Here is a 17,749-nt window from a genome sequence, read left to right as displayed (position 1 = left end):
TCAGTAGAAAAATCTTGTATAGAAATATTTTTCTTCGAAATTTTCCCGGTCTAACCTTAAATAACTTAGGTTCATGACAGCCAAGATGTATGAATGATTTAGGTAGATTGCCTATCTTCATGATAATATGAATTTTTAGAAAGATTTTTCTTGAGATTACTTATTTAAGTTAATAACAAGTGTAAATTAGAAATTTATAACAATCCCGACAAGGTTACAGTGACTAGAAAAGAGCTGATAACTTTCAAACGGCTGAACCGATTTTCTTGGATTATAGCTAAGAACACTCTCAATTAGGTAAGCCACCTTTCAAACAAAAAAAACCAAATGAAAATCGGTTCATTAGTTTAGGAGCTAAGATGCCACAGACAGATACACAGATACACACGTCAAACTTATAACACCCCTCTTTTTGGGTCGGGGGTTAAAAAAGGAATCCTTATAGTTTTACTAGATGATGCCCGCGATTTCGTCCGAGTGAATTTAGGTTTTTTAAATTCCAGAGGAACTTTGAATTTCTGGCTTAAAAGTACCCTATGTCCTTCCCTGGAATGCAAGCTTTTTTCTTTTTTGACCAAATTTCTTTAAAAACGCTGTGAAAATCTAGTAGACAGACAGACACACAGATTATTATAATGTTAGTATGGATATGGAATGTAGTAAACTGTATACGGTGGCACAAATGCAAACTTTTATTTCCAAAACACCCGGCCAAAATCTAACCTGCCATAAATCTTTATCGTATAAATAAGCTATAAAAGATATCATAAGCCATCAATGCGACCACGAAAGAGCTTTTAAAATATTTCCTCTTATTGCTCTAATAAAAAATATTATTGCCACTCACCGCTGAAATCGATATAAATTGGGTTATAAAGTATTAAACTCGCGAAGTTTTAACGGAAGAAACTAAAGGTCTATTAACCTAGTAGACAGATAATAAGAAAACAGACCAAGCTAGTGGATTTGCTCTAAGAACTTTCCATATACTTACACAACAATAATTTTGAGACAATACTTGATTGAAATTGCACTTTTTCCGTCCGTCCGTTTGTCAGAGCCTTATAACTTCTGAATTACTGAACGTATTTACCTCAATTTTAAACATATTATGAACAATGATGCCTTTCAGCCGAATATTTCATAATAAAATATAAAAACCTTTATTTCAGGAGGCTCTCATACAAAATGGGGGCTTTGAAGTGGAGATTATATTCGACGTTATAATATGTCAATAACTTAAAATTTAGAAAACCCCCGACATAAAAACCTCTGTAAGTAAACTAGAAAAGAGCTGATAACTTTCAAACGGCTGAACCGATTTTCTTGGATTATAGCTAAAAACACTCTCGATCAAGCCACCTTTCAAACAAAAAAAATTAAATTAAAATCGGTTCATTAGTTTAGGAGCTACGGTGCCTACAGTCAGATACACAGATACAAAGACACACACGTCAAACTTATAACACACATGTTAGAAACTGAAACTTGTGTATAATTTCAATTATGTCCTGTACTTGCACAAAAAATACTAAAATTAGATACCAAAATATTATCGAGAAACGAAATTATTTCAATTTTCCTTTCAAACCTTCTATTTATAAGACGAACATTGGCGCCAAGAGGTAGTGAAGGTGTTGTATTACAAGTAGCTGTAGGTATATAATATAGGTAGGTATATCGTACACTTACCAACTCGTTCAAATAAAAGAATAAGTACCTACTTAGGTATATTCTTTTATTCGAACGAGAAAAGTTTGAAAGGTACCTTCTCATAAATTAATGATAGATTCTAAACAACAAACATTAGAACCGCGTCAAAATACACCAAAATCCGAATTCCCCGTAGTAATCTGCTTAATTCAAATAATTGTTAGCGCAATCCGTCCCTTTACTCTGTACACCATGGCGCCCTTTAATTAAGGGAATTGAGATAAAAACCGTCCTAAAGCTCCCTCGGGGCTGTGAAAAATTAGTTTTAGATTCCTTTTTCACTACATTTTTACCGCAGCTTCACTCACAGCGGGGTATTGTTTGATTTACTTCAGGAACCCTAATCATTATCATGTCATCATCATCAACTGATGGGCGTCCACTGCTGGGCATAGGTCTCAAGAGACCTACAAGTAGGGACTTCCAAGCGCCTCGGTCTTGCACCACCTGAATCCAGCGGCTCCCAACGATTTTGTTTGTTGTCGTCCGTCCACCTAGTGGGCAGGTCTTCCAACACTGCGCTTTCCGGTCTGAGGTCATCATTTCAGCACCTTAGGACCCTCGGTTTATCGAACTACTAGACGATGCCCGCGACTTCGTTCGCGTGGATATAGGTTTTTTTTTAAATCCCTTGGGAATTCTTTAATTTTTCGGGATAAAAGTAGCCTATGTGTTAATCCAGGGTATAATTCAGCTCCATTCTAAATTTTCAGCCAAATCCGCCCAGTAGTTTTTGCGTGAAAGAGTAACAAACACACACACACAAACTTTCGCCTTTATAATATTAGTGTGATGTGCCCTGCCCATTGCCACTTTAGCTTCGCAACTCCCTGTTGTACATATGACTGTCTGCCTACTAGTTTTCATTGCCCATTCGTTTAGACAAAATTTGGTTCAGGAACATTTTGCAACTCGGGTACAAGCATAGGCTATTTTCCCCCCACGGGATTCTTAAAAACCTAATCCACGCGGATGAAATAGTGGCCATCAGCTTGTGTTAACTGAGTCTGTACGTCAAAATTAGTGAAAATATAACAGACAGACAGACAGAAAAGCTTCTGTAATTTATAACATTACTTATTCTGTAGTAAGTACAGCAATGTAACGGATATATCATTTGTACAAGGAGAGTTATTCGATCAGGGCACTTCAAAGCTTCGCTTATCGTAACCTGTGAGCCAGTGGAGCGCACCGGATAAATTGCATCCATTCCCGCACAGGGATTTCAATCCTATCATTACAAGATTGAGTAAGCGTACCGATAAAATACTTAGTACATGGGTAACAAATATTATTTTAGCGTATAAACAATCGTGAATGATCATAATCATCGTCATAGTCAAGAGATAGACTGCTGCATAGATTTCTCGTAGGGACTTCCACATACTACAGTTTTGCACCGCCTGGATCCAGCGACTCCCTGCCACTCGTTTGATCCATGCTTATCATGACTAATACTCCCCTTTCCCCTCCAATTAAGAGTAAAGCTTGTGCCAGGAGTGGGTGCGACAATAGTGCAACGGGTGGTGTTTGAACTGCCAATCTTTCGCAATTCAGTCTGCTCTTCAACCGTTGAGCTATCCAGGCTCATAGTATGTCGTTTACCAACAGATAGACGTCCTCTAAAGAAGATAGATATGGTTGAATATGACACATGTTGTCTGAATGGTCCTCTAAAGAAGCTATTACCTATATTGGCTACTACCAACCTGCCTGCGACTTCGTCCGCGTGGATTTAGGTATTAAAAAATCCCGTACTTTGCTTTTCCGGGATAAAACGTTGCCTGTGTCATTTTCCGGGACGTAATTACCTCTGTACCAAACATATAAATTGGTTAAACGGTGGGCCTCTAAGAGTCCCGTGGGAACTCTTTAATTTTCCAGTATAAAAAGTAGCTTAAGTCCTTTCCCTAGATGTAAGCTAACTCTGTACCAAACATCAAAATCGATTAAACTGTTGAGCCGTGAAAAGCTAGCGGACAGACTGACAAACAGACAGACACACTTTCGCATCACATACTTAGCTCTGAAAAGTTAGTGTGCGAACAAGGTTTTACCCCAACTACTGAGCGATAGATTTCTGCTGAAATGTAGGTAATGGCCCGTAATATTTCATCATCGTCTCAATTTTTCAAATATCGTTAATGAGCCCGACCCACTTTGCTCGCCGAATTGAACAATTATCGGGTTAATTATAGCATGCTCCATCAAATATCAGATACCTATAACTGGGTTTTCAATACCTTTTTAACCTACTTTGAAATAATAAGTAGATAGGTACTTGATCGTTTAGATTTACAAACGATAATATTAAAATTATTTAGATAATATTATTTAATTTTATTCGATGAAAAGTAAGCACTTTTGGTCTGGTGGGAGGCTTCGGCCGTGGCTAGTTACCACTCTAATGGCAAAGCCGTGCCGCCAAGCGATTTAGCGTTCCGGTACGATAGCGTGTAGAAACCATAGGAGTATGGGTTTAATGAAAACTACCATATCCCTTCCAGATTAGCTCCTTTTCACCTTAGACTGCATCATCACTTAGGTGAGATTGCAGTCAAGGGCTAACTTGTCACACTAATCACACTATCACACTATCACACTTCACACTTAATATTATAAAGGCGAAAGTTTGTGTGTATGTGTGTGTCTGTGTGTGTTCCTTACTCCTTCACGCAAAAATTACTGGATGGATTGGGCTGAAATTTAGAATAGAGATAGTTTATACCCTGGATTAGTACATAGGCTACTTTTTATCCCGGAAAATCAAAGGATTCACACGGGATTTTTAGAAAACCTACAGCCACGCGAACGAAGTCGCGGGCATCAGTTAGTATCTGAATATTTTTTTTTTATCGCGAATGAAGTCAAGAGCGTGAGCTAGTGTAACCTATATAAAAACTACTTCCTCAACATATTCGCTTCTTATCTGCATATGCTCGCTAAGATAAATTTCGTTCGTCCACTAATAGCAGAGTGAGGTCGCGGCCTGCATTAGCCGCGTGATATTATAGCTGCTTTAGTAGGTCACCGGCTTTATTGCTCGTAAACGACGAATGTCTGATTTACTGCTTTAAATTCATTTCACCTGGGTTGTTCTGTAATATTGAATACAAACTTTTGTCCGCGACTTCGTCCACGATACCTAGGTATATAATTACATATAGCCTAAAGCACTCTGGGCTAATTTAGCTATCTTAGATAAACAACTTTGATAGTTCTAATAAGTTTATGTGATTTTGTAGAGTGGTGATAATAAAAAAAAAAGAATTCCCGGCTGAGTTTATTGTGGGCTCTTCTCAGACTTGGGCGCGTTTGGAACCCTCGTAGCTTTAGTTTTAAGTAACGTAATTAATTATCACCACTATATCATACAAGTTTAACAATTTCGACCATCAAAAGGAGTACAATTGTACCTACTTTGAATAAATGATTTTGACTTTGACTTTTGACTATATTTTTTCATGGACCAAAATTGTAGTTACAAAGTTATAATAAATTAAGTTACATTGGAAATCCCCTAAATCCAAACTTACTAACTTTAGCTTTTTATAATATTAGTGTAGCTGCGAGCTGCTAGCTGATCTGTCACTACATCATCATCAACCATCGCCGGTCCCTACTGAGAACGGATCTCCTTTTAGAATGACAAGGATGTAAGCCATAGTCCACGCTGGACAAGTGCGGTTTGGCTGACTTCATACATCTTTCACCAGTACGGTAAACTAGATACAATTTTCTTCAGCTAAGATATAATTAATGGTTGTTTGTGAATCTATCCATGGTAAATTATGACTAGTTCCCACGGTGTGTGATTGTGCGGATTATCACGCGAGGCTGACTACGAACAGCCGCGCAACGAGTAAAAGGCTCGTGTGATGAATGAAAGGATGTGATTGCGCCTACCACGGACTATACTCTTACCACAATGCGTCGGTGCGGGCTGGTCCGCATCCATCCGCATATTACGCACCGTGAGAAGCCGGTATTATTAAATATTGATGCCTTTTTCTGACGTTTCTGCGTGTAAAAGCAGTCTTTTCGCTGTCATTCCCGCTTCCGCTTGTAAATAAATCCGCTACCTTATCTCGTAGCCAGTAGCGTCGACATCTCTTTAGGAAGGTCTCCTTAGTCACAAATTTTGTGATAACGGCGATAGGTGCCTAGAATAGGTAGCGAAAACAAAACTGGCTAGCGTCCGCTCCCGATAGTCTTAAGCCTGTGGGCATATTAAATAGGGCCAAGCCGTAATTAAACAAATTCAAAACATGACTGCCTTGTTAAAAAACGGACTAAAAGGACTTTTTCATATTTGAAAAAGGCCCCATACAGCCGCCATATTGATTTTATCAACAAAAAAATGGCCAGTGTCACTTGGCATTATGTAGGGATTCTAAAGATAGATACATCATACATCCAGTTTGAGTATTTAGAAATGGTATTTATGGTGGTCTTTATGGTGGAATAAAGGAACTCACATATACACCCCGAAAACATTACAATCCTTTTTTTGGACAGTCTTGTAATAATCGGTGATAGCCGAGTGGTTTAAACTTTGACCTCCTGTTCGGAGGTCCACCAATTCCACAAATTCTACATTCTTAGTAGTGGGCTTAAATAATAATTAGACCTGCTTTGGCACCCGCTACCGCTTATTAATATACCCATTGCCTTTTAGTAAGCCGCCGGCGTTGACATCTCTCTAGGAATATCTCTCTCGAATGCTAAGATAACGGAGACAAAGAAAGATGGTTAGCGCGAAATAGCTGAGAAAAATGTACCTGGGAATTAATTTTGCATTTAGCAAATCTTGGCCACTGGTTTTCTTAATTTAATATTTATACTAATTTTTATGCTTTAAAAGTTTAAATACTTTATTTTTAGAGTTCCGTACGTCGAAAGGAAAAACCCTTATAGGATCACTTTGTTGTCTGTCTGTCGAGAAAACCTATTGGGTTCTTCCCGTTGACCTAGAATCATGAAATTTGGCAGGTAGGTAGGTCTTAAGCACAAGTAAAGGAAATAATCCGAAAATCGTGAATTTGTGGTTACATCACAGAAAAAATAATTAAAAGTAAAACAAAGTAAGATACCAAGTGGGGTTTCACATGAACTGGCTTTACCCTGTACAACTATAACATACATTCTATAACAGATTTTCATTTATTTTTATGCATAATAGTTTTTGATTTATCCTGCAAAATGTTGGAAAAAATACGGAACCCTCGGTGTGCAAGTCGGACTCGCACTTGGCCGGTTTTTTTATAAAGAGAAAAGATTTTTGTAATCGATAAACTCTGGTTGCATCCAAACAACTGGGCAATTTCTGAAAGCACAGACAAAAATACCTCTATTAGGTTTAGTCCAAACTGAACTAGCGCAGCTTTCATTTGAGTTAATTTAAAACTTCAAGCGAATTAACCGATTAAGTCTGGAAAAACCGTGTTGTTTATTTCCACCGGCCGGACAGAGTCGGGAAACTAAACGTCAAATAAACAACAGTACAGACAAATGGGCGGTAAAGCGGATAATTGGTGAAATTGCGAACATTTGTTATTTAGTGAACGGGTTATTTAGTGAACTTGGATTTAAATAGGTTAACTGTACTTTGGACCGTTGAAACGTTGGCTGTTTTTCATAATTTTAACCCAGACTGGTCTACCGCGAAACATGCGAGCTTCTATGAAATACTGGCATGTGACGTCACAATGATTTTTTTTAGTTTAATCGATAATTTAAAATGGTTACTACACTTAAAACTAACAAAGTGCGTGGATTTTACGTATTATGGAAGACTTTCTATTTAATGATCACTGAGAAATGATTTATTTTTGATATAATATGCAAAAATCAAATGATTACGGAACTGTAAAACTGCACTGCATACACGAAAAGTCGCAGGCTATTTGCAGGCTATAGCTAGTAATAGTACAAAATACTCCCGTAATATTAGGAAAAGGGCTTACAAGATAATATCAGAGTAGTGAAATTATGGAGGGGGACCCAACCCTTTCCGCCTGCGGATATTACGATAAAGGCTTGGATGGACAAAACGAGGGACAACAGTGATACTACTTCTAATGTTGAAATCTATAGTCACTTTGACTTAGCTTAGACTTAAGTTTCAGTTTAAAAGAGACGGATTTATATCAGCGATATAACGTTGTCTCGTTTTAACAGTGTCTTAAGTCAGAGTTAAGTCAAAGTGCGCTCTGTAGATCTCAGCCTTTGAGCCGCATCAAAACGTTTCCATTCAATTCAATTTAATTATTTGCTGATACAGGTCATTTTATAGGTGTAATTATACAAATACTGGTCCAGCTGTATCACGCCAAGCTGGCATGCGAATAGAAAAATTAAAATAAATGTAAAATTTTCGATTGTTTGAAATAAATGTACGTTGCGCGTTGTATTTACCCAACACTTTAAAATGGCCGCGAAAAAAGTAGCGCAAGATAATACATATGTAAAATTTGATGAAGGGCGGCAAAGGGTTAGGCTTAGGCAGTTTGGCTGGACGTAGATTTTTATGGTAACTGGGCCCTGGAGGGCTTCTCAAGCGATTCTCTTTACTAATGATTTCGTACTTGTAACGACTAGGTACTTGCCTAGCCGTAATGGCACAGTTTACGACAGTTAAGGGAACAAAGTCAAAGTCAAAGTCAAAATCATTTATTCAAAGTAGGTACAATTGTACTTCTTTTGATGGTCGAAATTGTTAAATTTGTACGATATATAGTGTAGTAGTGATAGTGGTGATAATTAATTACGTAACTTAAAACTAAAGCTACGAGGGTTCCAAACGCGCCCAAGTCTGAGAAGAGCCCACAACAAACTCAGAACTTGTGGCTAAGGCTTCGACGTCACTGGCAGGCGTCAAATGTTACCTGTTATTTATGATAGGTAGCCTGTGAATCGCCTATTTTTCTGCGATTTCATAGGCTAATATTTCTATTTAATAAACACCGACGTACGTGCTTCTAGAGTGCGCGGGCATAGCAGAACAACGAGAGCGCCATTTGGGATCCCCAACCTCACTTCATGAAGGTCTACTCGGCTTGTGGAGAGAGCTTGGATGACCGATTTTAATTTAGTTTTTTTGTTTGAAAGGTGGCTTGATCGAGTGTTCTTAGCTATAACCCAAGAAAATTGGTTCAGCCGTTTGAAAGTTATCAAGTCTTCTCTAGTTACTGTAACCTTCACTTGTCGGGGGTGTTATAAATTTTTAATTTACACTTGTAACCTATACTTTTTTTTTTTAATTTATTTATTCACACAAATTTTACCCATTTTTGGTAATAGGCTTAAAATCCTATATATTTAAATTTCATGAAACATTTTTGTACTGTCAGGGTGGAAATTGAATTGTTTGCACGGCAACACTGCGAGTGGCGGAGGGTAAAAACCGTCGAATCATTTGCGAGCAATAACTCCAGCCGGATGGGCTTGAAGCTTACTCTGTAAACTAAATCTAATAACATTCCTTACTTAGATTTAGACTTTAGCGATTTGTCTGGTTTGTCTATTGTTAAGGTTACACTTCTCACGTGCTTCTTCAGACAAGCGTACCTATTACGCCAAATAGTTCGTTGTTCTAGATTAAAAGTAAGCCAGATATCGATAATTAATATCTCTATTAAAAATCAATAAATAATCACTGACTCTTCTACTCTCATGTGGTTTTATTTGATGTCTTATTCATCACTGAGCCATGAATTATGTACACATATAATAATATAAACGTGTTATGTGATAATAATAATTTATTGTTATTAATACTGTTAAGACTGACTTAAAAAATTAAAAGTGCTTTTATTAAATAACAAATATTTACTCTACAGATGGCAATTTCATCAAAACAACGTCAGTTTAATCTTATTTGAAAAAACACATAAAGGGCCATGAGTGCACCCCGTAATAGAATGAACGGTTCACAATCAACCGTCGAAAATTTAATTCGTTTCAAAGTTGCCAGCCTAATTCGTTTACGCATACGGGAAATTAAATAGATGGGCAATTTGACAACCCTATTAGTAGGGTGCGGGAGGGAACCCTAGGAAAACTAGGATCAGATTTATGTGACTGTGATAGTTAAGCTTTGAAATAACGAGTGTGTATAGTTGGGCGCTTGGAATTTTTGCTTACCAAACTCTTTCACGGCATTCTCTCCATCACTCGCTGGTGCAGTGGTAAGCGCTGTGGTCTTATTAGTGGGAGGTCCCGGGTTCTATTCCCGGCAGGGGTCTAGAATGTTATAATTTCCTATTTTCTGGTCTGGTCTGTTACCACTCTACCAGCAAAGCCGTGCCGTCAAGCGATTTAGTGTTCCGGTATACGATGCCGTGTAAAAACCAAATGGGTTTGATAAAGACTGCCATACCCCTACCAGAAGCCGGAGGTTAACCCGCTTTCATTTTAGACTGCATCTAGACTGCATCATCACTTATCACCAGGTGAGACCGCAGTCAAGGGCTAATTTGTATCAAAATAAAAAAAAACGTAGTTTGGTTCTTATGAATTGTATATTATTAACCAATCAAACTCTATGTAATTTTGTAAATATTATATGTTCTAGAATCTAATATCTATCTATGTCTGTGGTTCGACAGATTTCCTTAAAAATAACAAGTTTTAAAGGTTTGCCTGTAACTTTTGAGACTAGAACTTTGAAACTAAATATTTTAATTTACAAAATTTCATTCAGTTTGTTGGTTAGTATGAATCATCTGAAGATGAGAGCCAAATTACGAATAACTTCTCTTAATCATCAAATTAAGAGTCAAAAGAGTAGAAGAGTAGAAGTGAAGAAGAGTAGATATTGATATTATCATTATCATCAAGATATGGCGCACCAGAAAACGCAGTGTGGGACAACCTCCAGCCCACTGTACTGGTGACCTTGAAATTGGCAGGTGGTTGAGGAAAGCGGAGAATGGTTAAGGAAAGCGGAGAACCGGGAGAGGTGCCTTGTTTTCCAAAGGCCCATCAGGGGACGCAAACAGGCTGATTGATTGAAAACTTATGTGAGTGAATTGTGAATTCCAAAAAGCGGTAATTGTTCTGTATTTGTGGTAAAAATACTTTAACCGTGGTTAAATTGCAGACAGAATAATTCTACGTAGTGTTTCGAAATGTCACAGTATTTCGCAATATTTTAATTTTTATTTGGTATAAATGAAAAAATCCACGAATAGTCATTTTTATTCGCTTCTTGGCATGGGAATTTTAAAAAATACGGCTTTGTTCCTTGTGTACATTAATAAAGGGAGCCTCAATGCAAAATTTCAGCTTTCTAGGTCTAACAGTTTAGGCTGGGCGTTGATTGGTCAGTTAGTGAATCAGGAGGTCATTTTAAATATTTAGATAAGTTCTTGAACAAAATAGACTAGATAATTAGATATACTATCCAAAAGCTTACGAGTATTTCACCACGACATTTTGTCTATCGTTCAAAATGTGTTTGATTGTTAGCAAAATAAGGTTGTTGCAAATGTGAAAAGTAAAGCCTTAAATTAACAAGCTTCGAATGCCGATAAACCTTTCGGGCAGTATTTAACAAGGTGGCAAGATCGAAATCAATTACAAATGGGTGCGGCTCAAATTGTGAATTTTATTTGAACATTCCTGTCCTCTTAAAGCTGTTTCATGTTAGTTTTGACAACGTACGGTCGGCCTCAGAATTCGAGTAGCAATTCCGCGAAACTATTGCATCAAAAACCTATCGCACTTGTAATCTTTTTCTATAAGCACGCCCCGCACAACTAACACACGTGGAAAAGTTTTAAATGTGCATTCAATTTTTTTTTTCAATTGTAGGTATATGTATAGGTAGGTTTTTGTATAAAAACAAAAAAGAACTTTATTAAATACTTTAGAAACAACATTCTAATTTTTGAACCAGGCAGTGGTGCCAGAGTTTCAATTATTTGATGATACGATACCGTGAAAGTTTCTTTTAACTAAAACTTTTCTATTCTATCCTTGTTTTATTTTACTCTTGAATAACATATAACCGTATATAACCAGACGGTCGCTTAAGATATAATTAAATATAACACACATTATGACAAAACGTCGCGACGCCCGACGCCCATAAATTAACCAGCGGGGAGTGTGCAATCGCCCTAATGTGATTCAATTTATCTGCGTTTTAAATACATTAAGCGCAAATAAAGTTTTTGCGTATCCTATCATTTGAAAGCATTAATAGAGATGAATAGCGCCTGGACAGACGCCAGATCGACCGTAGTTTATGGAATTACCATCGGTTTTCAAATATTCAAGCGAAAACCGATCGAGTTACGTAATCTATCACTATTGAGTTGTACACCAAATAAAAATACAATATGCATTGAAGCGGATGATGTGATGTGCCTATATACTACTTTTAATAACGCTTTTAAACTGAATGTTTGAAAAAAATTGTACTGATTTTTTTTTACTAGCAACGTCATTCGTACCTATTTTAGGTTTTTTAATAACTTGTAGAACTCTTTAATTTTTCACTCATTAGAATATGACAAACGATCAAAGCGAGTCACTTACTGGGACCTGATGGACACAAGCAGCACAAAACCTTATTCTATGGCGACGCGATCCTTGCACGAGAGTTACGGCATCTGTGCAGCGATACACGTTTATTTTTCAACGAGAGAGGTTGAAAATTCGACTTCACGTCTAGTTTGATATAAAATGGTAGGAGTTTCAGTTCAATGCCTTTGTTAGGGGATGCAGAGAGCTTGTTAAATTATTTCATGTGGCGATAGACCATCCGGATTGGACCTTTGTAAGTGGACGATTAACTTCGCGTCTAGACAGGCGAAAAAAATGTACGTGATTAAGCGCTTATGGAATGTGTTTTTGTGTAAAAGTTTCCATAAAAGTTTTAATTGTTTTTCGTGTAAACTATGACGTTTTTAGATAAAATAAACTTCGCACCTCGAAAATAACGTCGGTTTAATGCAAGAACTCATTAATTGCAAGAACTCATCAGATAGGTATATTCAACTTCTTTACTATGGACTTGTCAAGACGAGTTTTTTGAATATAACTTAGTTCATACCTACTTAGTTGTTGTAGGGAAACTGTAGTTGATATTTTTTTTGCTATTATTTAGTTCGTTCAGTAAGTCGACGATGACGTCTTAAAGAGAGGTAACTAGGTAGTCAAGTTTTGTCAAAGTTAATCATTATTCTTTCAATATCTTCTTAAGGTTTGAAGAGTACCAACGATGCCTTTAGTTTTTTTTAACAGACGGACAGACTGACAAACAGAGAATGAGGTGGTCCTTATAAGGGTTCCTTTTTTCTTTTTGAGGTACGGAACCCTGAAAACTATCAATAAATTAATATCAGACCTGCATTCACAACGCTCTGATATTCATAGCGACCGACCGTCAGCGATGTACAGTTACATATTGATGACGTCATCACTGTACCCATTACTAATTCCGATCTATCTTTCAACTGTTTATCATAAAATGGAATGATTCGCTGATTTGGATTTGTCCATCCATCCATCAGCCTGTATGTAAAGCAACAAAGAAAAACAACGTAACGCAATGCAACGCAACGCCACGTTTTGCACCGCAACGTAATGCAACGCAACGCAACACACCGCAATGCAACGCAACGCAACCGAACGCCACGCATGGCACCGCAACGCAACGCAATGCAAGACAACGCAACGCACTGCAACGCATCGATTCGCAATTGCACGTCCCTGAAGATTGACACTGGATACTTTTTATCCCTAAAACAAAGAGTAGGTACCCACGGGATTTTTAAAACTTAAATCCACGCAGACGAACCGCGGGTGTTGCAGCTTTCAGTTAGTATATTACTACGATTTCGCTTCAAATATTTATAACTTAAAATTGGAACATTTATTATTTATGAGTAAATATTCAAATATCAAAGTTTTGCTTTCGTTAAAATATTCTGATTTTTCATACTTGCAAAATCTCAAAATCTTAAACCAGCAATACAATCTGAACTGTTCATTTATGTATCAATCATTTCTAGTTTTTTTTTAAATTTTTTTATTCAGATACAAGTTAGGCCCTTGACTGCAGTCTCACCTGGTGGTACCTAAGTGATGATGCAGTCTAAGATGGAAGTGGACTAACCTGGAAGGATTATATGAATCCCATACCTACCCCTGTGTTTTCTATACGGCATCATACCGAAACGCTAAATCGCTTGGCGGCACAGCTTTGCCTGTAGGGTGGTAACTAGCCACGGCCGAAGCCTCCCATCAGACCAGACCAGAAATTTTGAAATTATAAAATAGTTTAATATAAATAGGTCCGCATAATAATTCACCCATAATTTTTAATATTTTTATAAACATTGAAAGCTTGCGATTTTAATTATTTTAGAAATGATTAATAGGTAAGTTAGTTATTATAGGTAAGTATATACTTAACTGTCGATCAACTAGCTATAGACTGTTTTGAAAAACGAACTCGGATAAAATATAACACATATCGAAATTCTAAATTCAAATTTGTATAAATAGTGATCACTCGATTCTAATATCGATAACAATCATCAATTCATCCGGGGCCGGTAGTCACGTATCAATCACATTATTGCTGCGCTAATCATTGCTAATTCAGATTAAACGCATGTATTGCGCTGTGCTCGTTACAGTTTGAAATTGGAACATTTCAATTTTCAAATTTGGAACATGCAAAGCACGTTTGTATAAAGAACTTGCAGGTATGGATTATTCATCATTAACAAAATTTAATCAATAACTTTAGGTTGTTTCGTTTTGCATACACGTTGTACATCACACTAATATTATAAAGGCGAAAGTTTGTATGTGTGTGTGTGTGTGTGTGTGTATGTTTGTTACTCCTTCACGCAAAAACTACTGGACGGATTTGGCTGAAATTCAGAATGGAGATAGATAATATCCTGGATTAGCACATAGGGTACTTTTTATCCCGGAAAACCAAAGAGTTCCCACGGGATTTCAAAAAACCTAAATCCACGCGGACGAAGTCGCGGGCGTCAGCTAGTTTACCTATACTAATTAGTATGTAATATTTGATATTGTCATTGATATTGATGAATTGTCATATTATGAATTGTAAACAAGTGTAAATTAAAAATATATAACACTCCCGACAAGTGAAGGTTACAGTAACTAGAAAAGAGCTGATAACTTTCAAACAGCTGAACCGATTTTCTTGAATTATAGCTAAGAACACTCTCGATCAAGCCACCTTTTAAACAAAAAAAAACTAAATTAAAATTGGTTCATTAGTTTAGGAGCTACGGTGCCACAGACAGATTTACAGATACAAAGATACATACACTGACACAGATACACAGATACACACATCAAACTTATAACACCCCTCTTTTTGGGTCGGGGGTTAAAAAATAATGCTTGTAATCTACTGAAATGTATGAATTATTGTATTTAATGAACTAATGATTGAAAATAAAGGCTTTATTTATTTATTGATGAATTCGAAATATTTGTTGAGTTTTTTATTAATTTATGACTTTGTAATTTAGAATCAGAGCATTCTAATATTACATTTTACAGCAACCATCCAATAAAATCGCTCATTCTATACTAAACTAGCGGCACGCTATGATGGCCGGTTTGACGTTTGTCCGCTCATGAAGTTCCGTATTAATTGATAACGACTTTGAAGGAAATAATTGTATTACTTTATTGACGATAGTGATGTGCAGAGATTCATAAATTTTATCGAATGTAGTTTTAGGTTTAGGACTCAAAATTTATTTATTAAATTGATTTCTTAAATGTATACAAGTGTAGAAAAATCAGTTTGCACCATTTAAGGGGTGAATGTACTTGTGAATATGAACAATTTTCACTATGTGGACAAACCTCTGAAATCGCAAAAAAATATCAATAAATTTTTAAAAATGGAATCTAATACGATCGTCACATAGGATCGCTGGCTAGCACAACTACTACCTCCGGCAAACTCGCGTCAATGCTCAATGCAAAACAAAGCAGTTTCGAATTGACGTTGCTTCGAAAAGTATAAACTGTCAGTGCAATGCGATTGTGATATAGTTTTGACCTGGCTTTGGATTTCAAATATTGATACTGCATTACTGTTGACCCTTGCTCGTTAATTTGGACTCTGTTCAAGCCCTTTGTTGTGGATTTCGTCGATATGACCGAACGTACGCAGAGAACTGTTCTAAATAGTCAGACACGTGAGTTCGTAATACGCCTTCGTAACTATTTCGATCGTGAAGCTCAAAATGGAGGGCCAATTTTACCTATAACGTCAGTGGTTGAACGCGTAGCTGATGCGCTTAATATTGGACAACGAACTGTTAGACGGATAACTAAAAAAAAATATGGCGAGACTGGCACAGAAGAAAATAAACTTCACACACCAAAAAAGAGAAAACGAGCAAAACCAGTCGTAGGCATCGATAGCTTTGATGCCGATGCTATCCGAAGACATGTTTACGGCTACTATTTACAGAAGGAGTATCCAACAAGAAAAAAGTTGGTGCATTCACTGAAGGAAGCTGGATTATTCTTCGGTGGGGAAAGTTCTTTAACGAAGATTTTGAAGACCATTGGATTTCGATACAAAAAATGTAACAAACGCAAAATATTGATGGAAAGATTTGATATAGCGATGGCAAGGTATACTTTTTTACGGCAAGTGAAAGAAATCAAAAATTGGCAAAATGTTGTGTTCTTGGATGAAACATGGCTTAATGCTAACCATACTGTAGGCCGTTCTTGGAACGATGACACAGCAGCATCTACTTCCAAAGTTCCTGTAGGAAAAGGATCGCGACTTATAATTTGTCACGCCGGAACCATCAACGGGTTTGTCGAAGGTTCTCTCATGGCTTTTGCGTCAAAAACCACTGGAGACTATCATGAAGACATGAATGGAGAAAAGTTTACTGAATGGTTTACCTCAATGTTGTGTAGCCTCCCTGAACCATCTATTATAATTATGGACAACGCCCCATACCACTCGATGCAAATTGACAAGCCACCTGCCCAATCCCAAAAGAAAGCTGATATCGTCGCATGGCTTCGTAAAAATGGCGTAGATGCAAACATGAATATGTTAAAAGCGGAATTAGTACGTCTTTTAAAAGAAAACAAACCAACCAAGATCCGATACGTCATTGACGAAATAGCATTAGAACATGGGCACAGAGTTATACGGTTACCGCCTTACCATTGTGAGTATAATGCGATTGAGTTGGTGTGGGCTCAAATTAAGGGATATGCTGCAAGACACAATACAGAACCCCCATTTACCACAAAAAAAAATGCTAAAATTATTAGAAGAAGCTTGTGAACATGTGACTAAAGGAGACTGGGAAAAGGTTGTGAATAGAACTGTTAAATTAATAAGGGAAGATTATGAAAGAGATGTGAAAATAGATAATATTATAGAAAACGAACATATAATTATTAATGTATGTGATGATAGCAGTGACGACAGTGAAAATAGTAGTATGGACGAATCTGATTAATTATGGCCTTTTGTGGCACCTTTTTTGGTATCTTTTGTATTCATATGTTTCTTCTGTGCATATAAAGTATGTATATTCATTTTCGTTCAAATATTCAGTTCGTTCAAATAAATTAAATAAACATATACATTTTTGTTTTATTAAACCTATTTAATCAGGTACAAAAACAAAACTTAATTGTTTTTTGTTCGAGAATAAATTGACATTCCACATCACTATTGTAATGTGTCAAACCGGCCATCATAGCGTGCCGCTAGTGTAATAATTGCCATGTAAATATTAGAGTTTGAATTTCGAATTCAAATAATTTGATTGCTTACACGCATTTTGTGAATTCCTACAAATATTTTAACAACTCGGACTGCAATTTAGCAATCGCTGTTTTGTGCTATCATGAAATTTTAATTTTTATAACTCTAAAATCATGATTGCTCGTTTGAGTATTCATGGCGATGGCGGTCAGTTACATATTAATGTAGGCACTAGGTACTCCACTGTTGCTAATCTGTAGTTTATTTTACGAA

This window comes from Maniola jurtina, chromosome 23 (assembly GCF_905333055.1).
Source record: "Maniola jurtina chromosome 23, ilManJurt1.1, whole genome shotgun sequence".
Classification (NCBI taxonomy): domain Eukaryota; kingdom Metazoa; phylum Arthropoda; class Insecta; order Lepidoptera; family Nymphalidae; genus Maniola; species Maniola jurtina.
This window is presented reverse-complemented; position numbering follows the sequence as displayed.